Genomic DNA, 26,612 nt, shown 5'->3' with positions numbered 1-26,612 from the left:
CTGCAGTGTGTCCCCTGCAGCCTCTCTGTATGCACAGAACTGTTTGAAAAATTGCAGTCACCTACCCTGCTCTTCTGGTTTGGGGTAGAGCATTGAAGTGAGCATTGCACTTACAAGCTGAACACTAAATAACAGGAAATAATAACCAGTGGAGACATTTATGAGCTGAGTGGGGCCCTAGGACAATAAAGAGGGGTTGATGGGAGGTGATTCGTTACCATCTGCACATATTGGCAGTAAAGCTGACACCAGCAGTCAAAATCACAGCCTTACGAAGACCTCTTAGGCATTATTTTCCACTTTTACAAATTTAATTAGCTCTTTTTCCCTCAAGCAGTGCAATACAAAAATATTTTTCCAGGTAATGTAGCCATTTTCTAGTTAAAGAAGTGGAGAGAATGTTAAAGCAAAAGAGCATGCCTAAATTAAAACTGTTATTCTCATTTTCCACATGGACATTTTGGCAATTGCCTCTTCTCTAAAAGGAACAATATTCTTATTTAGCACCACAATTCACCATCCGCCATGTATTTTTCTTGGGGTCTTGAATTTCCCAGCACTGTGAAGTCTGCCCCCAGTTCGTGGTGAATAAAGTGATTTTGACTGACCAGTCATTCAGTGGTAGCACTAATGCCTTTCCCACTCAGTGGTGTAAAAATTCATGTGCAAAATGCATCTTGGGCTCAGTAGGCCTTACTAAATCCTTACCAGGATTTGGGAAAACCAGCATTTGTAGAGAAGGTACCTCCTGCACTGAGCTGCTGGTGGAAAGAGGCAGATGAAGAATTGTCCTCAAATCCACGAGCTTGAACCAGCTCCTCTCCAAAATGCCCTTCTCTGTCATGTCCAAAAGGTGCTGACCAAGAGTCGTTATCCAGATGCTGGAGATGCTCAGTAGAGATGTTCCTCAGACAAGCTGGTAGCTCTGTGCATCTCTGCTGCAAGGGCTCTAAGGTGCAAGAAGAGAGATGTGGACATTAAACCTGAACTCCTGAGCACACATCTTACCTCCTCGTCCTACAAGCTGGGCTGAAGCTTGTCTTTCACAGCAACACCTCACCTGGGTTTAAGGACTACAAGTGACAATGGTTCCACCATCCTTGCTCAGAAACTGCTCTCCCTAATTGCCACTTCACCTAAGATATTTCAGCTTTCAGGGCTGAATATTTCCATTTCAGCCTTTCCTGTGGGATCTTGTTACAACCTCCCCCACAAAACAGCAATGCACTTCTGCCATCAGATATCTTTTTCATACATAGGGACCTGGAAACCCTGCTCATGCCTGCTGTCCCCTCACCGGGCTGCATTTGTGAATGAATCATTCCTCTCTCGCATGTTGTATGTAATTCAAGGTTGTTTAAACTGAAATTGTGGAGGCATCCTGTTGGATCACTGGGTGCAGGTCAAGGACCACCAAGCAGGGGGACACCCACCAGCACCTCACCCCAAGGGTGCTGCATCACCTCCATCCCAGGAATAAAATAATCCCCAAGACAATAAAAGAACCCCCAAAAGGCTCCAGCTCTGTCTCTCTTTGATAAAAAGGCAGCCAGAGCATTGCCCTCTCCCACGAGCCCCAGCTCTCAGCCTATGAGATAATACAGACTGGCCTTTCTCTGCAGCTGTATTGTTTTAGTACTTGGAAAACAGCAGTGGGCTGAGTAATGAGTCATCTGTCACTAGATGGGGTTAAAGTAATTTCCGTTTTCTGTTGCCATGGGGAAATCAACGTCCTAAGATTTGTCCTTTCTCCCACTCAAACACGTGGGAGTAGGCAGCCTGAAACCCAGCAGGGCTAAACATTTATTTTTTTTTTCCCCTTATAAACAAACTTCCCTTCGTGGCCTTGCAGCTGTCAGTCTGTTCCCGGAATCATCCAGTTAACAATGTCATTCCCCTTGGATTGCAAAAAATACAGAAGCAGAGTTTAAGTAAATATTTGACATTCATATAGGAGTTGCTTCACGTCATCACTTACAAAAGTCTCTGTTGCTTGTAAAGTTGTATGTGTACATTCAAGGGGGTTATAAACATATTATGCAAATAAAACTGACACTTAAAAAAAATTAGTAAATTAAAGTAGCAGCTCACCCAGCTTTTAGAACATAGTGTAGAGCAGAAACAGGAAAGAGGAAATTGCAGTAAATACCGTTTAAAAACCTTGCTAATGTATAGCTTATATGAGTAGCAGCATAGCAACATCTAGTGTTGATCAGGGATATAGCTAAAAGTTATCATCATATTTCATTAACAGCAGTTGGATGAAACCTGCAGGCAGGGAACCAGCTTTTCCCTGATCTCCACATCATGACCCAGTCACAACCTCAGCTCCTTCCCCCATGTGTTTCGCAACATATTTTTTCATGCTGCGTGTCCCTGCCTTCATTAGCTTTGCAGAAGTGCAGTCATCTGGTAACACTCTCAGCCTATCTAGATCGCTATGAAAATTACTGTGGTTATATTTAAGAGCACAATAGATTTACAGGTTTAAATGCAACTCAGTGCAAGTGGCCAAAACTTTCACCATCTGAACTGAAATTTAAAAAGCGATTCCTGCATGACGGCTGATCACACTACCAACCATATCATAAAACCCAGGACCAATTAAACATTGCTCTGAAACAGGCAGAGCATTCAAAATTACTCCTTTCCCTAAAAATGAGCCTCAAGCATAAGTTTGCAATGTTAAGTGGTATGTCAGAGAAGGTTGTGGTTTTGCTCTCCCACATCACCTCATGGATGCAGGGATTACTGTGTTATGCACAGTTTAAGACCATCTATAGAAAAACTGATTGAGGTGCATTCTGAATCCATCACCATATCCCATGTAGACACTTCTTTTCATTTTAAAAGCACCTGATGCTCAAAGTTAAGTTCCTCACTACTTAGCTCCTTTGTAGGCATACATTACAGATTAATGTTAGTTTAGTTTTGATTAGTTAAGATTAACTAAACTAATCAAGTTTAATTTATCAGTGTAGTTTTTTAGTTTAGGTTTTACAATTTTAATGATTTTATTAAGCTCTGACAGTTGTTATTTTTTTCTTGTAAGCAAGCCCTCATTTCAGTGCTCACTGAGGACTACTTAAATAAAATAATTTGCCTCCTTAGATTATGGCTCCTATTACATGGGGTTTGCTTCATTCTCAGTAAAATAACATCCTTTGGTTTTCTCAAACAAAACAAAATTCATGAATGGCTGCTTTCCAAATCCAGCTCTGTCTTGCAACACCCTCTGAACAGATTTTCTTTTTTTTTGCCACGTTTATGTTTATTACATGATCTAATTAGCATGACTGTGTAGGTGCATGGAATGCACTGGGGGAAGAGGAAAAATACAAGTGTACAAAATGCTGTTATATAATTTTCTACGGGGGCATGCTTATTAAAGACAGAGACCTGGATCACCCTCTGGATACTTTTCAGCAGGATTTTGAGAGCAAGCAGTTAGGCAAAGAAAAAGAAAAGACATTCAAGTCTATAGCAGAGGCAATAGTAAGCACAGGAAAAACTGAATTACACCTGATTTGTGACTTAAAAATACAATTACAATTTATGAAAGGTATTAATTCTGTACTCCCATCTGTTGCTTTTGTCTCTAGACAAAACAATTCAGTAAAATTCAATGCATGACTGAAAGTGCAGACTGCAATGTTGTCAGCTACACTGCAAGGCTTGCTCTACATCTGAAAATGAAATACAGCTTCTAATTAATAGCAAGAAAATACAAATTGTCGACCATTCCCGCCATGAGAAAGGCATTAGAGCGTCTATTGGAAACACGCAGCCAGAACAGAGATCAGAGCTCTGCTTCTTGTTATTAAGACATTCACACCTCCCTAAACAAATTAAATGGGAAGCTAAGTCACATAAAGCTATCAGGCTCTCTTTCTTCCTTCTGCGTGCAGAAAATAACATTTTAAAGTTATGTGTGATCTTTGAGAGCTTTTAAATGGGTCAGGCACTCGGTGCATCTGGCATGTCGATCTTCTCATTCAGGGACATGAAGTCATCCTCCGAGTTGCATTCCTGAGTCAAGAATGTGTGATTTTCCACGTGTCACTTTGCTGGCTTGCACATTGAACATAGATTAATATTAATTTCACAGAAGATGAGGTTCTTAGGGACATGGTTTAGTGACAGTGTGAGGTTAAACCGTTGGACTCAAAAATCTTGAGGGTCTCTTTCAATCAAAATAATTTTATTACACTAACATTGGTCATATTTAAGAACATTGCAAGCCCTGCTAATTGTGTTTTAGTTGAACTAAAAGTGGAATAGCATTTGATAAAGAGGGTTGATGTTATTTGAATAAACATGCCCCATACAGCCCACTGTGCTCTGCCCTAACGCAGTTGAGTGTCAAATCCCACCTGACAAGGTGAATTAGGTATTATAGGATCCTCAAAAGTATCATTTCAATGGTAAAATTACCACTTGTTAAAGTTGCCACTCTGCTTTCCCCCTACTGTCAGCCCAAGGAGTCACCACCATGCAAGCTGGCTTACCCCGAAGCACCACCGTCCCATTCCAGTCTCCTTTAGGAGAGTGGGGATGTGTTCCGGGGCACGTGGTGGCACCCAGTCACCCAGTGCCACCCTGGATGGTGGCATCACTCCAGTGAGGGGACGTGCACAGGTCTGAAATGAGTTTGGTTATCAGCAGTGTGCCTCGGGGATTGCATGCAGTAGAGTACACAACACAATTGCTTTGGCTCTTGCAGTCAAAATATTTGGTGTGACAGGTAGAGAGGAACTAGGCTGCAGTGTGATGCACAGTGGGAGGCACCCAGCCCTAATCCCATTGAAATCAAAGGCCTTTCCCCCATTATGCCCAAGAACAGATCCTACAAGTGACCTCTAGCCTCCAAAGCACCTCTTAAAGCTCTAAGTGACCTTATCTTTCACATTTGGGGCAAAGACACCAACAGCATTAGCTGGGCAATGCACTCAATTTCAAATCATGGGCCAGAGCCTATTCCCCCTGAATTTCCCTGCTACAAACATAGAACGATTTTGGTTGGAAGAGACCCTCAAGATCATTAAGTCCAGCCATCGACCTAACACTGGCACAAAAACATGTCCCTAAGAACCTCATCTACATGTTTTTCAAACATCTCCAGGAATAGTGACTCTACCTCTGCCCTGGGCAGTCTGTTCCAATGCCTGACAACCTCTTCCACAAATAAATTTTTCCATTCTAAACCTCCCCTGGTGCAACTTGAGGCCATTCCTCTTATCCTATCCCTTGCACTTGCCACATGTTCCATCAGCAATAACTCTCCATGGGAATGCGGTCCTGCTCCAGAGGACACATCCACATCCTGCAGACACTGCTGGCACCGAGGGTGCTGGTTTCATTCCAGCTGTGATGGGCAGGTCAGGGCTGGAAACAACCACCCCAGCTGCTGTCAGCGAGTTTCTGGCTCTATCTGTACCAGGAGCAGTCTGTCATATTGGGAAGGCAGATGAAGGAGTAATTCGGAAATGACAGGATGGGCTTTCTGCGCTGAAAGTGAAGGGCAACACATATGGAAAATAAAACAACATATTCCTGGAGGTGAATGGGCCTTATTTACTACACTGCAGGAATATCTGAAGATAAACAGAATAGTGGTTCATCACGCCAGGTAATAGCTCTCACGTGCCATGGCTACGGTCTCTAAGGAGCTTCTGTTTATTATGAACCACTTCTGCATTGGCTTTAGCTACAAACATTCACTGTGAATGCAGCAGGGAGAGGCTCACAGTGAAAGTGAAGAGCTTGTATGAAGTTATCAGAGAGATACTTACTACCTTTGTGATCATAAACTTATTTTTTTCTGGAATTTTTGCCTTTTTTTTTTCTCATAAGCCCTGGTTAACTGGATTGAGTGTTTGCCTCACCAGTCCCATTTGGAATGGAGTTTTGGTAGGCAGAACAAAAGTGTTATCAAAGGAAATACGTTAGCAATGCTACAGAGACTTTTAAAAAACAAAACAGCCAACTATGTCTGAATTATTTATTTCCTAGTTCCTGTGAACTCTCTTTAAACAGAGAAATGTTTGGAATTACATAAAAACTAAAGCAAGAGGCTCCCTGGAGGATCTTTATAAGTTTTTAATTTGAACTAAATATTGGTGTATTGATTAAAAATCAGCAGGTCATGATAGTAATTTGCTTTTCCAGAGAAAACCCAAACTTTCTTTCTGAAACAAATTTGGATTGTTAGAAGTTTATAAATGTAAATTCATGAAACATCCCTACAGTTATGCTGTCATAATCAAGATCATTGTTTAGCTCTTTTATTTGGTTAATTTCTGAAGCTTTTGCATTGCCAAAGGGACTTTGTAGGTGATGCCGTGAGGCAAGTTCAACAAGCTTTACAGAGTAAAAGCTCAGGTAGGCACACAGCCCCAAATCTTCAACCTCCCCACAGAGAATGCAATGCATATCTGGTGCCTCCTCATGCAAACTGGCTGGTTGCACAAATTAAAAGCCAATAGGTTTCCGGGGGGATGAGGCCCTGTAGCTGTGAGAGTAAAGAGGTGCTGGCGGGCGGCCCTGGGGCAGCTGGTGAAGCACTGAGGAAGCTGAGTCAAAACAGGGGTTGGACAAAGGGTGAGTCTTCTCTCCCTCACCCCAATGGTTGGAGGACAAGACTCCTACCCTCAGTTTCCTAGCAGACTTGATAGTATTTCTTGTGATTTGGATGGTAACGGTTTCACCACATAGGTGTGATTTATATCCATATATTATCACAGCAGGCTGGTAAACAGTTTGCAGTTAAGCAGTTTGTTCTTTTCTATTTCATCCAAAAGGAGATAAAAAGTTCATTCATGGCACTGTCATTCCTGATGTCCTCATACCAATGATTTGACTACGGTCAGTACTTTATGGCTTTCCTACCCTTCCATCTAGCTTGGGATGTTTATTTTTCTTCAAACATAGCTGTTTGCAGCATGCTAACAAGAACTGAAGATCTTTTAACACTGCTATTTGTTTACTGAAGACATCAAAGCCTTCTATTTTCCCCAAGCCATCTTTGAGCCAGTACAATCTGCAAACAGCCACGCAAAACCAAGGTGTGCTTTGTGTAGAGCAAAATAAAACCACAGAGCACTGAAGATACAGATATTTTCTTATCTGAGATTCTAAATTTAGCTCTGCATCTCTCATTCCTCAGCTTCTCAAACTATTTGTTCCCGAGAGCCTTGCAATTTCAGCAGATCTTCCCATTGCCTCCAAGTTGAGTGGAAGAATACAGCTGCAAACGTGGACAGTGGCAGATTAGCAGCTAATTTAAAACAGATATTTTGTGACATCTGAGCAGATGCATTTCCTCATTTCACTTTGATGGTCAAGATACTATGCTAATAGAAAGCAGCACTGAATTTTTTGTATCAGGTCCTGTCAGCTTTTGGTTCAGACCCAGGCTGTGGGTGCTAGGCAATATCCAGAAGAGGAAATGCCAGATATTGGCAGCAAATTAAATAACAAGATCTGTTGAAAATTATGTCCTAAGAAATACTTGGGCATCCTTTTTATGGATTTCCTAGATACGCTATTTTAAGGTAAATCAAACTCACACACCTTACAGTATAAACAGGATTATTTCTCGTATGGAATTTAAGTCAGCATAAAGGTCGCTGTTTGGGTATCACCAGTATTTCCAGTCATATTTCAAGTATTGCCTCACCCCAGACATGTATCCCACCACTCAGAGCCCAGTGACAGCCTTCAGAGAGCATTAAGCATTGACAGTACCTCACAGGAAGCATCTCCATGGAGGACAAATTTAAGTATCTCTGTGGAGAAGGACCTGCTAGAGTGGTACCAGTAGATCAGCTCCCTCTGTAGCTATTCAACCCGTTAGCTGTAATATGGACAACAGGGAAGAAGAGGTCAACAAAGAAGGAGGACAGGATAAGGACTGACAGGTATTTTTATTCCACAAGGAAGCAACTCACCCCAGGCTGTGTTGGCTGAAGGTTACAGAGTGGACAAATGCCCGAGGCTTTCCGGGAATTGGGGTGGGTGACGTGCAAGATCAGCAAGGGTCAGTGAGGCAGATCTGCATGGACAAAGTGCAGGTAATAAGAAACGCTGACTACATTAGTTGAGGAGGGATGGTGTGCTAAGGGCATTTTCAGAAAAACAAAACTTTTTAATCACCTGGCTGTGGATGTAGCTCACCGCATCACAGCAGGGGAAGACATGCTGTGTGACCTAATGCTGGTGGCAGCTTTGGAGACCTGACACAAGGAGGAGACCCAAGCAGGAGAGGCTGGGTGGCAGAGGATGTGCTGTTCAGAAGCTCTTAACCCTGAAAACAACAAGAGGTGATGCAAGGAACAAGCAATAGAAGCCTTTCCTCCTTCACTAGCTTTAAATCAGGCAAACAGTGCTGGTACAACAGGGTGCAGTCAAAGGGGCTGCAGGTGTGTGGGACATAGCAGTTTTGGCCACTTCCCTTGATTTCGGGTGCTGCTGAGCTTGGCTCTAGCATCTGGCTCAGCAAGGCAGGGCTCAGCCTCCTAGAGGTGAGGGACAAAAGGAGCAACTGTCCCCCAGTCCCAGGGTCCCTGTGGGTTGGGAGCAGAGACATGTCTTCCTCTGTGACACAGCCAGGCTGCCCCTCTAGTCCCAGCACTCAGGTGTCTCCTGCAGAGAACTTTCAGAGTCTTAAGAATCAAACAAAAAAAAATAGTAGAGCCTTAAAAAACAACCAAAAAATAGCTTTAAGCACATCCAACTTGGGGATAGAGCATAAAATTTCTTGCCAGAGAACTTAAAACAAACTGGAAACTGATCATCTACTCATTTAAACGATGTGCCTGGAGCTAAACCAGCAAGGCTGAATAATCTCTGCACTGCTTTCATCCTTCTTCAACTTTTTCTTTGTTCCACCAGCCACATGTGCATTAAGTGTAAATTGAAGGGCTCTTAGCTGGAAAAGCAGATTGTGAAAAGGGCTTGGCCCTCATCTTATAATTCAGCTTCAGTATTACAATTATTCTTAATAGTACTCTTAGTTTGCTGTATTATTTGTTCTGGCTAGAATCCTCTAGGATCCCTTCAAGGCTTATTTTTTTGGTGGATTTAGCCAACATCCACTCATGAATCCAGATGTTTCTGCTTTTATCCACGGGAATTTCATGGTATGGATAGGCCAAGATTATAACTTCAGGCTCAGCCTCAAGACAAGTATTTTTCAAATTCTCTACATCAAAAATGGAAAGTGCCATGAAAAACCTGGGCCTTATTGCATTTAGCCTGCCAGAATGGAAATCAAATGACGGGACAATATCTTCAAGGTTCTGGATCTGTGTTGATACAGTCTCCTGTGTTGCACCAGAAATTACAGCCCAGATTGTGCTATTTTCTGCATTCTCAGGCACAAAATCTTGCACTAGCACATCTTCAGCTCCTCTTCCCATTCACCAGCCTGAATTTAGGAGCAAAGACACATGTGGATCCAAGATGCTTATACTGGAAAAAAAAAAGGTTACTCACTGCAAAACAGAGTCCCTGCTGATATATCCAAATGCCAGCTCCCCATCATTAACACAGATACTCTCCCCAGTCAAAACTGGTTCTGAAATAAGGGCAGTGATTAAATGTACCCTGCCCCAATGGGGACCTGCTGAATAACTTAAGTGTCTGCTGGGCCTTTGACAGCACTTTGAGAGAGTAACCAAACCCAAACTCATTTCTTGTCCAGAGTGATGAAAGCAGCATGAAGCAGACATGAAAATTACCTTAAAAAACTTCCTTTTCCACTGGCTAGGATTTTCTTTAGGCTCTCCCATTTGTGGGTTTCCTCCCTGCTCCTGGTTTGTCAGAGTCCTGACTGAAGTCTGTGCAGTGGTGGTCACTGCCAGTGCAGTGGCTTGGATGGTGTCCCCTTGTTTGAGGTGGCTTCCAAGATGTCACTCAGAAGCAAACACCAGAGATGTACAAAACATTTTTCCTTGGCCTTTTGGCAACAAACTAGAAGCGTCTGTCTGTGACCATGCTGTGCGGAAAAAGGATTCACCCACAAAAGGTGAATTTTAGCTCTTTGTCCAGGACACAACTGTTTGAATGCACAGGGCCCAGCTTCTGCCTCTGCTATGCCAAATTCAGCCCCTTTTAAATCTGCTTCCTGTGCACTAGACCAGGGAGAAACACAGAACTGTTATTACAACCTGGTAGTGGAGGAGAGCCCATTCTGCTCCCCAAGATGCTCATGTGCAGCAGCTAGTTGTTGCTTGCTCTAATAGCATTAGTTCTTTACCTGCAGAGTTCCTGGATCAAAGGAAATGGAAATTATTCCTAAAAGCTCTCCTAAGGCTTCCCCCAGCATGGAAGAGCCTCTCAGCTGACACAAAGGTTGGAGCTGACTCCTCAGCAAACCACTCTGGGGCAGGGATGTGATGGGACAAGGATGTGATGGGACCAGGAGGAGAGAGGAGATCTGGGGAGCAGAGGGCTGAGCACCCAGGAGCCTGCTCCAGCTTGAGCAGCAAACCTTCCCACCCACCCACCCCAAAGCTGAGCTCAACCACCTCAAAATCCCCCTGCTTGGAGCTGCTGAGGGCAGGAGCAGGCGGTAACTCAGTCCAACATGCCATCAGTCAGGGTGACAGTGTAGGAGTCCATATGGTGTCACATGCAGGAAGCAGCAAGGGAGTAGCAGAGTTAATCAGGACAATGCATTTGAAGGGGAAAGTGCTTTTCTTGCTATCATTGTGCTGTGCAGTGCTCACAGAGGGTGCACATTAAATATCCAACCAGCACGGTATTTTTGCCAGTTCCTATCACATTTCCTATTTTATAATGAGGAACTTCGTTAGTATTCAAGTATGCAGTTCAGATTTTAAAGGCCACCCACTGCACTTATATGCTATATGACAAACTGCATAAGTATACCTGTTCCAATTTATTCTTTTAGTATTGTTAGTAAAAGATTGTTTCAATGCCTTTGTGTTGCCTGTAAAAAAAAAAATTACACATTTTTCTTTTATAAGTCTGTGACATTCAAGCTCCTCATTTTCCTTACCATCAAACCCTTTTTTGGACACAGAATAAAGGAGATTGAATATAAAAAAAAAGTTGTTTTTTTTTCCAAGTTGGAAATGAAGAAATACAAAAATACTGAGCTCTTTAGTTTTAAACTTAAAAAAAATCTCTCAGCAGGTCAGAAAAGTGATAAAATGCTTTTGTCTCCATTTCAGTAGGAGGCTAGTTTTGCCTTTGGCACACTGAGCATCACACAGCGCCTCAGTGGCATTTGCTGCTGCCATTGCATCTCTGCTCCTTGGCCCATACTGCTCCTGCTCACTTGCTGAGGTCACTGGGACCAGTTGTTAATATCTGGGTTACACAGTCCTGTTGCCCTTCCCCTGCACTGACTTCCCAAACCTCTGGAAAGACCCATCATGTTATGATGGGTAGCCCTCAACCTGCAAATATGGGTTTAATGGTGCTCAGGTTTGGCCATACTCTGTGCATTTTGATTTTGTGATGACTTTTGTGAGACTTCTCCAGTTTGGACATTTAAACATGAGCATTGGGCACAGCAAGAAAGGTGGATTGTCTCTTGTAATGTCATTAACAGCAGCCAGGAGGGCAACACCTCTATGCAAGGACAGGCAGATCCTGAACACACTTGCCTCAGGATGAGTAGTGCCCCTGAAGCCATGTGCATCATTCCATTAAATCACTTTATGAACCAGTAATTTGGCCCTTCATACCCATTACATCCAGTGACACTTCAACTTAAGGGACACACCTTTAGCGTACATAGCCTGGGCCTCTGAATTTAAAGGCTGTGCAAAATTTCATGGAAATGATACAGTTAGCTTTTGACATTACGGAAAGCAGAACCTGCAGATTTGCCCTTGTGCTCTTCCTAATGACTGTGAACACTGCACTGCCATTAGTGCACACAGCCATTAAAACCTGCACAGACATAGATCTGTTACCTGAAGAGCAAAAGAGGTGTGAAAAATAACCACCATCCAGCATGTATCATTTCTACTCCAGGTAGACCCTTAGGCAGCAGCACCTCAAGAGTGTGGGAGGATGAGAAGTGGGGTCAGGAGGAGGAACAGGCATTTGTGTGACCCAGAGGGGAAGCACTGTGCTCCCAACCATCTCCTGCATGAGGCACAGCATCAATTTCCAGCCCCAGTGGACCTCCAGCCCACACACCTTGGAGGACTCACTGCTGGTTCTGACATTTGCAAATTTTGTCATGCTGAGAAAAATCTCGCCTTCTTGTGCATCCAGTACCCTGGGGTTTTTTTCCTCCCCTTAACCTTTGTTTTAAGCCAGCCTTGAGCCCCCCAAAATAACTGTGTTTCCATGACAACAGCCCAGCAGCACGTTCCTCCAGGGCATCTGAAGAATTAAAACATGGCCAGTGCTTCCTCCTGTTCCAGCATCACACCCCATGGTACCACAGACCCATCTTATCTCTCCTTCTTATGCTGAAGTAGACTGCAAGCTACTTTCTGCAGAGCTTTGTCTGCTTGGGCATTACTCGCATTTACGGAATAAGTCACACTGCACAAGTGATGTATGCGCTGGTATCAGGCGACTGTACCAGCTTATGGCCAAGAGGATCTGCAGCCTACAGGACTGGACAGCTCTCAGATTTTGCAATCCCCTAAAATTTATCAATAAAAATTCACAACTTTCATGTCCACCTTGGTATTTTACAGAGGGTGTGAAATCGCCCTTCGTTATTCACAGTCGCTGTTTTGCTTCCGATACACAGCATTTCTCTCACCCTCCTTCAGCAAAGACCTGCAACTGCTGAATCCTCTGGTCCTAACCCAAAGCATGCAAAGGGCCCCACTGAGACCAAAAGTATCTACAGAGGTGTCCTCTCCTCAAGTGGGTCAGGATATCATCCCTCTCCAGAATCATGCCCCACTTGCCCAAGCTGCTTCTCCCACAGGCAGCACAGCCAGTACCTTGCCCAGAGACTGGCTCCAGCCAAGCGCCCAATTGATCCACCGCTCTTGAGGCTGTTCCAAAACCCCATCCCTTCCCTGCAGCGCTTCTGTCTGCCCTCAGACCAAGATTTATGAGGGTTATCCATGGATGCGGTTATAAGAAAAAAACAGTCCAAAAGCTTTTGTTGCAAATCCACAAGCAGCACTAAACCAGCAAAATGTTCTTTGCATACCTGATGCTCACAGGGACACAAGCAAGACGACCAAACACACACAGCAAGCTCTGAAGCAGGACCTGAGGAAGCAAGATGGATACGTGCCAACCTGACAATGGTGTTTCATTTAACAAGAACAGATTTAAGTGTGGAAATCAAATATGAAACAGTCGCAGCCAGCATTGTCTGCATTCTTGGAGTGGCACTAAACTGGGAGAAAGAAAAGAGCTGAGGCACTGGCCCAGACATGCTCCAGCTGTCTGCTACTACCTCTTCCCTCCTCCACTGAATGCAACTATTCAGCTTGTTTTCATTTCATTATTGGACGTTATTTTTGCAACCTGGGAAAATAATAGAAAAGGGGGGGAAGTCCTTAAAATGCTGTTTGGTTTATTTTTAAGAACCAAACAATTTCTTCTCTTTTTTATCAGAGAAAAAATAGAGACTTTAAAGAGTGCATAAGGCCTATGGTATTATTATTAATAGTTAAACATTTGTTTCTCAAATAAGGTCCCCTATCTTACAAGCAGTAGCATTTTTGTTGCTGTGGTTATTCATGTAAGTCGTACTCAGTACTGAGCAACATGCAATTAAATAGCCATATAAAACACCCACAGGGTGAGCAACAGCTGCCTACAGGTAACCTTAAGTTTCATGTACTCACTTGCCAAATGTTTCAGCTCTAGCTGTATAAATCCTCATTTCCATGTGGGAGCAGGGCAGGCCCTTTCCTCCATCAGCAGGGGTAGGTGAAGTCCCCCCTTCATTACACACAGCACCAATCAAGCTTTTAATGAGTTGGTTAAAAGCCTGATGCTGCAGATGGTTATTAACAGGAGAACACTGCAGGGTCAGCCATTCCTCAGCCTCCCTTCCCTCCTTTACCTTCCTCTCAAGGGCACAGCTTATTAATTTTCAATGCTAAGAATTCACAACCAGGATTGGACAACTTATTTTCCCTCTCCTCACATCAGTTTTGCTTGACAGGGAAAAGCCAGCATGTACCATTTGTCACCCCTAGCTGGGAACACTCCACCCTATGGAAGAGCCAAACACTTGCAAATAAAGGGCCAGGACCATATAATTTCCCACTAGTGGAAATTCTCAGTTTGTGCTGGACTTCTCTGGAAAAATCCCCCCTCTGTTTTGCTGCTGAAATACTTCAGCACATTCAGCTCAGCAGCAAATTTTCTATGGTGCTTCAAGGCTAAAGCAGGATTCAGAGCATTTTATTTATTTTCCTCTCAGGGACAAAGGCATATATGCCAAACCAGAAGCTCTCTTCATATCAGCTTTTGCACACTTCTGCAGTAATCCTGACAGGAGAAGGTCAGATATGCTTTAATGTGAGTTGTTGTCTCTCCAAACAGTGTTTTGTAACATCCAAAGCAGCCCTCTGATTCTATATTTGGATATTTTCAGCTCCAACCAAGACTTTGAAGTGCACATAAAAAACCCCGCTCACTACATGCAGATTTTTGCTTCCTTATGAATGGCATTGCATGGAAAAAAGTTTTAATCTTATTTTACTTTATTCTAGCCAGTTCAGTGAGAGGAGAGTTCTTCCTACCTCCCCCACCAGTATGGTCCTCCCCTGTCCTGGTCAGACCCGACCACAGCATTCACAGTGACACTAGAGACACCACACACAGCAATCCACTCCCCAAGGCAGTAGGACAACCCTGCCGGGCAGTCTGGGGGTCTGAACAAGCTTTAAAGCAGGCTGAAAGATAAGAAATAATTTTCGCAATGTTTCTTGAAATTTGGTTCTTTCAATTTTGGGCATTCAAATTAGATAATTTCCTTTTTCATCTCAACTTTTTTACATTTTAGTAGTTTTAATTTTTTTTTTTTGTTTGTTTCATGAAAAATCTCATACCAGAATCTGATTTCCATTCATTAAAGACAAAAGATGATAATTTCAAGCAATGAGTTTCTCCAAATCCAGCAACCATAAACACAGGATCAACACCAAGTTTAGGAGCAACTTCATTTACCTTAACATGTGTTCTTATCTCTAGGCATGTGCTTAAGTGGTTTGCTGGCAACAGCTAGAGCGCTTATGCCTTTTCAGATGACACTATTTAATATTTACCAGTATTAATCTGCTCAATAACTATAAACACCAGGCAAAAACATGAATTAGCTCTACACAGAGCTTTTCCAAATGTGATTTTTACATTACCCAAGAGGGTCAAGCTGTTCCATATTTAAGAGGTGACCCCAAAGCCACAGGAATCAGTGGAAGGATGTTGACCAATTAGACCAGTTTGGTGATGGGATCCCCTGTGAGCAGAAACACCTTTCTGGTTTTGGCACTGTTGACTAACAGGGATAACAAAGGCTCTACCCTGACATTAAGAAAAATGGTTTTATGTATTGACATCCTGTTAACCTCCAGCACATTTAAAGGAAGCTGTTAATTCAACCGTTGCGTCAGAAATATGGCAGAATGTGTATTGCTGAGCAATGAAGGAAATGTCCAAACCTAATGTCACAATTAACACTTGCACAGGACAGCACTGACTGCAGGCAGCTCTGTACAGAGCATGCATTTAAAGAACCTGCCCTTGACACAGAGGAAAATTTTCAAAACGAAGTGGTAGTAGCTGATACAGACTCCAGATACAGGCTTTGGTATCTGCCTCCACTATGCCCTCCAGAAGACCCCTCTAGATCCTTTGTGACTTTCCAGTTGGATCTGACGCAAAATGCATGGATTAATCCTCTCCCACCGCTTGGAGCTGAGAGGCTGCACACAGGGACTTGTCTCTTGTTGTAAAGGGTTCTCAGCAGCCCTCAAGAACCAGAAAAGTTTATTTTGCTATGAAGCCTGAGCAGTGTTATGATTTCACTGCAATTAAATTTGACTATAGGTGGTATCCATGTTACAGAGTATCCAACTTATATCATGTGTATGTGCAAAGGTAAAAGTGGAAGGTAATGATAAAACACTCACCTAAAATGACACACTTGAACTAAAAATATAGAAAGATATAAAGGCCCTGACTCAACAAAACACTTCAGCACATACCTGGCAGCAGACACAGATGATGCCACTGAACTCAGCCTGACACAAATGATGCAACCAGCATTATGATAATCAAGATTCATTACAAACTGGACAGGATCTGAAATACAAGTGTGCTGTAAAACTGTTTTTAATCCGTGAATGCCAGTATATTACTTGAGGCAACGAAGCTATAAGACTTCCATTACCTGCTCAGACACCGGCTCATATTTACAGTCCAGAAGACAACGTAATTTACAAAAGCAAAGTAGAAAGATTATTTGGGTTGTTGTATTACTTTTAAGAAGAAAACCTTTACCTTTGCGTGTCCAGCTTGCACTCACACAAGTTGAGTCCCAGCTCACTGATCTGCATTTGATGCTTCTACAGATCTGAGCACTGACCTTTCAGGCATGAGATCATGTACTAGTGTCCTTTACTCCTGCAGCTCACAGCATTGCTCCAAACATCATTCGTGATTGTGGGTCATTCTTGACTTCAACTCATTTTCTCCCAAACAGCCCACCACCTATATTCCTGAAGTCCCCAAACTTGTCTCCTGCACAACCATTACTGTCCTTTCCCTGACTCAACTCCCCACTCTACAACCTGTTGCTCAGGATCAGCAACATCCTTCAGTCCTTTATCCTGCTGCTTACACTTTTCATCCACTGGCTCCTCACAAGAAATTGAAAGGAAAGTTCCTTGCAGCTTCAACCAATCTAACCTCCTGAAGTCTTTCTGCCCAGAGAGACAATAACTACGGTTCAAGCCAAGATACTATCTCTTCCAGACAAGGGAAGTCTGGCAACCCTGATAGCTAATGATCTACGTAAGCCTGTGTTACAATTCCACTTTCCATATTTCAACTACAGCTTCTAAACTGTGTGGAAATGCTATATGGTATTTATGGAAACATTAATGTTACTTAGATTTTGGAAATAGAAAAGCTGTTTTCAGTGGTCTTGATTAACCATGATCTTGAACTATCACATTCATTCAATAAACCTTTGACATGCTTACAGGTATTTCTACCAAAATAGAAAGGAAGAATTCATGAGGCATTTCAAAAACAAAATCACTCCTGGAGGTGGGTTCCTTCTCTCTTCTGGCTGCAACAGGTGCAGGTGTCCATCTGCACACTGAGCAGACAACAATATTAAAGCCTAAACCTATAATCATTACTCAGGCAAAATTACAGTGGCTGATGCTCTGCTCAGCTGAAACAACTGCTTTATGGTAAGTTATCAGCACACTCCTGCCCAATAACCTTTTTAATCTCTTGGGTTTCTAGTCAGCAGTTCTGCTCACGTGGGCAGCAAGCATACAAAAGCTATTTTCTCTGCAAGTGTTATAATTTCTATTTCAGTTCAGCACGCTTCCTTATTGAACTGTCATTGCCCACAGATGAGTTTTCTGAGTAATTAATATTGCAGGGGCTATAATGATGATGCCACGTAAGATTCTGCTGTGGCTGCTCCAAGTGACATTACCAGACCGCCACCGTTTTATGGCTCTTCAAAAATATGAAGCCTATTTGGCAGGACAAATCAGGATCTAAATAGTGCTACAGCACTGAGATACAGTTAATTTTTCTTGCTTAAAAACATAACTTTAACACTAGATATGTCATTCTAGATGAAATACTTCATTAATCAGGTCAGAAGAAAGTCTTAACAGCAGCACCCCAGCTTTTCATAGGCTGCCCTCGTGTCTCTGGGTCATGTTCACTTTCATGGTGCTCGTGTCTCTGGGTCATGTTCACTTTCATGGTGTGTTTTCCATGGACACCTTGACCACAACTGTCACCCGTGCATCTCCACTGCTGGGAGCAAACAGGTAAGCAAAAATGAACTGATGTCAATTCGTGCTCTGACCAGAGCAAAGGAGATTGAGCAGCCTTAAATATCCCAGTTACTGCATGGCCGTACGTGGTAGAGCAGGAATGGTGATAACAGTGTGAAGGTTTGTGAAGGGAAGGACTGCATCCAACTGCTGTGACGTATTCAATGCAGAACACTGACCTGAGACCACTCGCTCCTCACACAGATGGAGGGGCTTAATTCTGATAATACATCATGTAAATAAGCAGAGCCAAATAATCCTTCTACAGGAACACCACTGCGGAAGCTGTGGTTACCAAATATGCAGTGCTTACGGATTTTACTGAAGGCTTGGAAATGTGGGCTCAACAAACCAGCAGTTAAGGGATGTATTTTTCAAGCATTTGGAGTGCAATTGTGCTTCATTGTGCACAGGGAGGTTACAGAAGTTCACATTCCCCAACCTAATAGCACATCTGGTTCTGCTGGTGTTCACCACCACGACTGCCCAGCTGCAGTGCTCGCTTCTAAGCAAATCCTGACATTTCCACCCCAGTTCAAGCGTTCGTTTGCCTCAGAAAACATTGGACATTAATCCTAGCATACAGGTACTAATAACAGAGAAGAAAACATCATTGTAGCCTTCATCAACCTTTTCCTGCTCAGGACACCTGATTTATTATTGACAAAGTGTTTCCTGCTTTAACAACCAACTTGACTGCAAGTGCCCATCAGAAGTAAGGAGCAGTTAATCTCATCTTGTACCTTCAGGGCAGTTTAAGTTAAAGTCAAACCACATTAAAGGAGACAGTTTTTGCCTGATTTTACAGCTCTACAAAAGTTGCCTTTCTATCATACTGGATGGAAATTTTTGTAACTGGCTCTGATAATTAATAGAAAACTAATCCAGCAACAAAAAAGTGAGTAGATTCCAAACTGGGTGTGGAAGAATGACTACAGAAGAAATTGAAGACAAATTTTGCTGTTAAAGATCAAAGAAAAGGCACTAGTTAATAGCTATATTGTCTTAAAACTAGAAGGCCTTCCTTTGAAAGCAACAGCTGATGAATAATAATGAGTCATTTGATGCTTTTAAATTTCCTTTGAAAAAAGGTACTTGTAGACCCTCAGAAGGAAAATTATTTCCAAACCTTGGCAATCTTATGTATGTCTTCTGAAATATTTTAGTTACAGATACTTCTCTATTGTGTGAATAGCCTTCCAAGAGAAAAAACATGCACCCAGTCCACAGATTAAATAAACAATTCAATTGCAAAGCTGGTAGTATATTTTCTTTTTCCTGCAAGGTTACTGGCTATGAGACTTATCTCAATCCTACTGAAGTCTTCTACTTTGACTTCAGCTGAGCTAATGATTGGCCCATTTATAGGAACTCCGACCCAGCAGAAAACTAAGATGCCCATGAAGCTGATACCAGAGTGCCAGCATCTGCCTCCCAGGGTGAATTCCCATCCACACCAGTGATGTGAAGTTACTGAAGTCTCCACACATGGCAGAAGTCATGTCTTTCATAGAAGGCCCCAAACCCCAGATGTTGAGCTGGGCAACAGACAGAAGCAAGAACACAGGAAAAAGCAGGTAGAATATGGAAAAGTTTGAAGTCCTGGATCTTTCCAGAACTTTAAGGCTTGGACTGAGGTTTTAGGGTGGCACTGGCTGAAAACAGAGTCCACCCTGGGCGGGTGCTCACAGCTGCTCTTGGGGAGGGCTAAGCAGATCTTGTTCTTCTAACTCCTAATTGTCAGAGGAAGGTTTGCCACAGTCTAGAGGTGAAGGCAAAGAAACTGAGAAACATAAGTATTGTATCTTAAATTTCTTGAAGGTGGAGGGTGTCAGCAGGAGCTGAGTTCTGTTTACAGAGTAGGGAGGAAAGGCTATTTTGAGGTATCAGTACCTCTGTCCTTATTAGAAACTCCCCCTCAGGCTCAGTAGCGACTATCTTCAGCAAAAGAAACGTGCAAGGTGAGAGGATTCCACCTTGAACTGTAGCACGGCTCTTATCACAAGATGCCCAGTGGCAAGCAGGAACAAGAACTGTAAGTAAAATTAGCTCATGTCAGAGGACCACCTCAAGGCCCATTTCAGAGGGCTTAAATAGATCCTTAGAGGATTGCTTCAAAAGGCAAGGAGACACACAGAAGCTTTTCCACAATACCAACATTTTCTCCTTGCTGTTGGTCTCCTCTGCCTGGGTTGGGGTTTTGCTCTGTGGAACTAACACTGTTTTCCTACGCACAGCCCAGTGACTAGCTAGGCTGAATAAACCCTCAGTAATGACATTTCTACCTGCAGTTTGTATGTACTGACCACTAAGGGATCCACCTCCCAGCTGACCCAGGGCACAGGGGAATTGATCTCATGCAGCTCTAGGAAAATTCCTCAGGCTGGAATGTCTGTCTGATTGAACTCAGAGTTAACATCAGCAGATGTGTACTAGCTACCTTTTACAACTTGAATATGATTACACAGAATGGTTTCTTCACTGCAAAACCAGTTTAATATTTTCTGCCACAGTCCACAGCCATCTGGGCTGGTGGCACTCATACAGAAATGCTTCAGTCAGAAAATCCTCAGGAAAAAGAGCCTCAAAACACAGGTGGAAGGTAGCACAGTTTAACTTTCATTACCTCACTGACTGGTAAAATTCCCAAAATAGTTGCATGATGGAATGGGAAAATATCAAATATATCTGAAGCATGCGTAGAGATGGGCAGCTCTTAAGTGACTGGATAATTGGGTACACGCCATAACTTCCCAACAAGTCTGCTGGTTTTAAGACTAAATACTGTCTCTTGGTCTGAATCAGAAGCTGTCCCTCTACTGTCTTAGCCTTTCCCCTCTGTTCCTCACCCCAGCAGTGGCATCTAAGGATGAGGTGTCACAAGGCACCCGAGTCACATTAACTGCTCAGCCACGATGGAAAAGTTAGTACCAGCCCCAGCCAAATATTCCTACCAATTTCCTTGCACCCTGCCTGTCTGACCCCTTGGCAGGATGATTCAGCTTGCTAAACCATCCCAACTATTTCATCCTGTGCTTTGGGAGGGCTCCAGCCCACCCTGCCCACACTCCAAGCTGCAGGGCAAAGGTATGTGACACGCGTACAGCCGGTGGACCGGCTCCAAAACAAACACAGCTCGGCTAGCACAAGAAATAAAAAAAGCTAGACAAATAACACATACCTCAATCACATTTTCCTACCTTTGTGGGACTAAAATCCCTCCCTGCATGTCTAGTCCTCTGCTCTGAAGCTTGTTCTTCTCTGTGTAGGCAGGAGATCCCTGTTTAAATGGAATACTCATTATGAGAGCATTACTGTCTCTGCCTCCCTCACCTACCTGCTTCTCTTGAAGAGATTACATCCCCACCACATTTCCCCCCCTTACTAAAAATACTTAGGAGGAAAAAAAAAACCCACTTTTTGTTTTAAAAATGGCCCTCCCAACCCTTTTGGCAGTGAGGTTCAATGAGAAGCATCAGGTGGTGCCTGGCACCCCTCTGTAAACCTCAGGCAGCCTCCAACATTTTCTCTCTGGGTACCCCACCTGGGCAAATCACACCGCTTTACTGATGCTTTTTGTTACCCCTGCACTAGGTGCAGAAGTTTCTCTTATCTTTACATTTCTAAGGAGGGCAAAGACAGGAAAAACGAACTCCAGATCGCAAATGGAGTTTGAGCTTAACACTGCTGCAAATACCCCTGTTACTGAGCTCTGCCAAGTGAGGCTTCCCAAGTTATCACAGTTCATTGCACAACAAGAAGCTCATACCAGAAAACCTGCCCCAAATTTGGTTTTATTCTATGGACTGTGACATGATCATCCTTTTTCCCAAGCGGAGGTTTATTTTTGCTGGGAATCTGCTAAGTCTCACATATATGGCTGTTATTGTGTGTCTCTCCCTTCCTCTCACAGCTACTAAGCTCAAGCAGCCTTACATTCAGGTGATAAATATTATGGACTGATTGCAGTCAGATATAGCAGAGGGTATTAGATGAATCTTCAACATCAGACATCTGTACACACTGAGGGCCATTGAGAAAGCCAGGCTTGGAAAAAAGTGAACAAAAAAGAGGAGCATTTTGGATGTTATTAGACTACACATACCAAGAAGGCACCAAAATACTGATTTCATAAGGCTACCTAAAAAGAGACACTCAGAAATAGCTCCATGTTGAAGGATTTCTACAGATAATTAGATGAATACCTTATAAAAACACCAGCAATAACATACAAATGAAACAACTGCACTGATACAGTGAGCTCACATCATTAAGTAAGTGTTATGAGGGTAATGGTCAAGTGACTCTCTTGTTTAACTTGCTAAACTGGAAGCAGACTTTACAATTTTAAGAAGCCTGAAGGACTTCTAGGGAGATCCAGATGCCAACAGCTCACTGCAAATGTCACCACTAATTCTTTGCTGTGCTCCAGGCCCTAATTGACAGCATTGATCAAGGATCAAAGACAATATTTATCTAAGTCACTGTCATTGTCCAGTCATGGTTTTAGAGGGCGACTTTCAGATGATGTCTGCTAAATTCAGAGGGTTTTAGAGTTGGATTTGGGGGTGATACAATAGAGCTGGGAACAACTGAAACCTGATTTTTAACTTCAAAGTCTATTCCTGTGTTTCCTTTCCATGTCAGTACTATTGAGACTACAGCTAGACAACGAATTTAGAGGAAATTCAGAAAAGTTGTTGCTTCATTTCCCATCTCTAGGACATCAAAAATCAGAGCTGACTTTATGCTTTACAGTGTCCAGCCACCAAGCCTTCCCCAGGTGATCGAGCACAATGACACACAGGTGACAGGGCAGTTGGCACAGCACTGGGTACACCGAGAGCACTGGGTCAGCTCCCTGAATCCAAGAGGAGAAGGTCTGAGCCCTGTGCCCTCCACAGAGGTGCATGAAACCATACCAGGTTGTGCCCCATGTCTCAAACCAAGGTGACTGCTCTGTGCTGCATTCTCCCAGCTCAGCTCCTGGACACTCAGTCCAGCACTTTTCCAGAGTACGCTGAAATTTAAGAAATTGGTGAAACTAGTAGTGCTGAAAGAAATTCAGGGTCTTGGCTGACTAATCTGAGATACATGAATTGCTGTGACAATTAAAAACAGGATCTCAGCACAGAGCAAGCACCAGGAGCTTCTAGCAACATGTCCAGTTTCTCTCTCTTCATTCCCAGATTGCACAGATAAGAGAGCTGAAAGACTGAGGGACCCTGCATCCTCCACAGTCTTAGAAATTGTACTGGTGTTCACAAGACCAGAGATGCATCCCACCTCATAGCAAGCAATAGAACTGCTTAATGTATGCAAAGCTGCAGATATAAACAACTACTTAGAACTTCCATCCTCTGTAGAACTGTTGTATCTCACTTTGGTGGGTTTGTGAAAGCCCTCAGCAGCCATGCCACTCTTTTCTGTAGAGCTTCTGAGGTGAAAATTCATAATTGGCTATTATATGAATGTTGCTTGCAAACATATTGAAACCCACTGTGTTGCCACAAGGCCTTCACTACACACACCTCTGATTAAATGGGATCTCTGTTCCCAGCCAGAGCAGAACAGCTCTGGCTCTCACACAGGGTCTGGCTGCCTGGATGGTGAGACACACAGAGCTCATCCGCACAGCTTCACCAGGTCCCACAGAGGCACTTGCTTGCACAGGAGTCTCTGGACACAGTTGAAATGTGAGCTCTGTTTTACTGGGGATTACCATGTTATTACTGGTTCCCTTGATAGCAGCAGCTCCAAAGTGTAGATATGGCCAAAGGGAGTGCTTAAAGAATCCAGATGCACTCCTCAGCTTTAATGTGTTTTCCTTTACCCAAAATATTACCATACATTTTTGATGGTGACAGCCATGACTCAGATACCTCAGTAGAGAAAAGGAAGTTCCATTTATTTGATGTGTGCTTGCATTTTTCAGCTCAGAACTTAAAAATATTAATAGAGAACTTGGCCCTCAATATACTTTTTAACGGAAATTATGTGAATATACTACATATTACAGTAGCCTCTTGACGTCAGGAAGGAGACTTGTCTTAACGGTTATGCTGCTGAAGAACATTAAATGGAACAATATACATCTTGTCCTGTTAAAGGGCTTTACAGAAGACCATAATAAAGTTTTCTGTGAGATGTGACTCTGGACTGGTTCAGACAATCTCTTCCCTCGTCCATCTCTCCTTTAAGTACCAGAAATAAGCTTCCACATGGACAAGGGGTGGTTTAGGAAAAGTAAACAGACTAGGAGGCATTTATATGAAAAGCACTTAAACAATCTAATCTCTGTAGCTAATTTAAGGACTGCTAGGGAAAGAGAAGGTAGAGATAAAGAAACTTAATGAGGTCAGGCCAAAAAATCAACACATGATCAGCAATCAAATGCTTGCTAACTGCTGCCTGTTCATTATATGTGATGAGTTTGACAGTTTCTCAAGAAGAGAGACCATTACAAAAATAGTAAGAACATTCCACTAAAAAAAACCCCACTGAGCCAGTATTAAAGCCATAGTAAACAGTGAAAGCCTAGTCAAGCATTGTTAGTCATTGCTAAAGTATTGCTAAGCAACCCTTTAGCCTCCTTAGGACTGGATTAACTTAATCACAGCAATAACTAACAGCCCCTCACCGTGCTTGCAAGGTTTAGTTTGAAGTGCTGTGTGATTTTCTCTGAAACTCAAGTGAGAGTTGCCACTCCAATTCCCAGCCCCTACAGGACTGCAGATACCAGAGGTTCCAGAAGCCAGGCTGCAGGACACAGCAAACAATTCATCTTAAAAGACACACAATATTAATTAATCCTCACACTTCAATTCTTTGCTGGTTGATAATCAGCAGCTGATACCCCTTTTAGTACTGATTTAAAGAAGCTCAGCCTTGTTCTTGCCCAAAGCTAGACTAGCTGCAGTCAAGATTTCTGCTAAAACTGTGTTTAACTCCAGTAAAAGACTGAAACCAGGGAACTCCCAGGCATAGACCTCATTGGACTATTGCTTTGAGGTAACAGCTTACTGCTAGGCATTGCTACAATTTTCCATCTTTATTTTGTATGCCATTTACATTTGTACCATCTCAGCAGGACCTCCAAAGTGGTCCTTCCCTGTATATTAGTAATAAATCACCCACCAGAATGAATTCAACCAGGGTGCTAGCCCACTTGGTCTAGTCTCTAAAGCAATCTCCAAAGAAAGACAAAAGGAATAAGTGGCTTGACCATCACCAACCTGATGTGAAACTCAATGTGATGAGAGGTCAATTAGAGAAGAGCACTAATAAACTGATACTTCAAAAAAGCCAAGGAGCCTAAGAAAAACAAGTTAAGCAAGTCTTGCAGGTCTTCCCTAGTGCTACCAACCCTGTGGTCCCAGGTGCTGGGGAAGCAGCATACATCAACCCATCCACTTTCCCAGACTACAGCCAACAACATGGGGAGTTCCCAGACACCTTCCCAGCCTTTCTTTGCCTCCATCTGAATTTCATTCTCAGATTAGCATAGCTATACTAACAACCAAGCTCCTCAACCTACACAATGCTTTAACAAAGGTACAGCCACTTTCATCTCTAGTCTGACAGATGTGGTTTGTCACCAGCTAGACCCACAGTGTGGTTTTAATGAGCCGTGAGGATTTACTCATGTAGTTATCTGCTTCACTTGGCAAGGTGATAATTTCCCGTGAACTAGAATTACTTGTTCACTCCAAAAGTTTAAGTCCATGCCTACAAGAGACATATTTGCTAACAGTAATTTTTATAACAGGAATAAAAAGATATGGGGGGAAAGCACTGCTTTTTAGTGAAATCAGGGTGACAGGTACAGAAATACATACTCAGATATTGCGCCTTTGTCAGAATTACCATTTCAGAGCAGGAAAGAGGTGCCATAGAAGTCAGAAACCATTATATATTATCTTTGATCTAGAAAGATGCCAAAAAATTCATACCCTTTCATAGAGCTTGATATCTGAGGCAGATGGGGCCAACTCATATACTCTTACTCACATGGATGAAGAACTGCTCTCCCACCAACATGACAGTCTGGGAGAACTCCTCACTAATTTAAACAATTCATCTCCCAGCTCATGAAGAAAGAGGTTTTTTTCTTTACTTCCTGAAAAGACAATGCACATAAGCAATAGACAAGATGGTTTAGCTTCATTACAGCAAGTGCTCCAGATGCTCTCTGAGGGAAAGGAACCAAGAGCAACCCCACTGAGGGCTCTACCCAGCTCCCACAGAGCCCAGATATAGCAAACAAAACCACCAAGGGATGAACAGGTCCAGGGGCCACCCAAGGAACCCAGTCAGGAGCAAATGCAGACAGGACCAGACAAGCCACAACACATACGCAAGGGGCCATCCAGGAGACACCTACCTACAGCATCAGTCCAAGGAACACAGGCAACAACAAGGCTGCAGACCAGCACTCCTGCAGCAGAGCTCAAAGAGCAGGTAAGAGCCCTGGGCTGAGCTTAAATAGGATCCAGGGCCTGTGGTCAGGGTGTGGGTGAGGTCCCAGGTGAAGCTGTTCAGAGCCATTAAGTCCACTTGACACATATACCTGCTGGTGTATGGTGCATTAAGCCATACTGATTTATTCCTGTGTAA

The 26,612-nt window shown here is 43.1% G+C and overlaps 1 long non-coding RNA gene across 2 annotated transcripts; it reads right to left on the bottom strand.

Moving 5' to 3' along the window:
• Positions 1 to 64: 64 nt before the first annotated feature.
• Positions 65 to 26,612, bottom strand: LOC135580242 (uncharacterized). Of its 2 annotated transcripts, none has more exons than XR_010474662.1 (8): positions 26,380 to 26,611; positions 26,007 to 26,115; positions 21,197 to 21,276; positions 13,160 to 13,221; positions 8,155 to 8,305; positions 7,950 to 8,053; positions 7,747 to 7,855; positions 65 to 949 (listed from the first exon to the last, which is right to left on the bottom strand). It is a non-coding gene; the product is annotated as an uncharacterized LOC135580242 (long non-coding RNA). The 2 variants fall into 2 exon arrangements; XR_010474663.1 differs by lacking the exon at positions 65 to 949 and adding an exon at positions 5,804 to 7,246 and having other exon boundaries at positions 7,752 to 7,855; positions 26,380 to 26,612.

This window comes from Columba livia, chromosome 9 (genome assembly GCF_036013475.1).
Source record: "Columba livia isolate bColLiv1 breed racing homer chromosome 9, bColLiv1.pat.W.v2, whole genome shotgun sequence".
NCBI classification, from domain to species: domain Eukaryota; kingdom Metazoa; phylum Chordata; class Aves; order Columbiformes; family Columbidae; genus Columba; species Columba livia.
The sequence above is the reverse complement of the archived record's forward strand: the minus strand, read 5'-3'. Positions and strand labels throughout refer to the sequence as shown.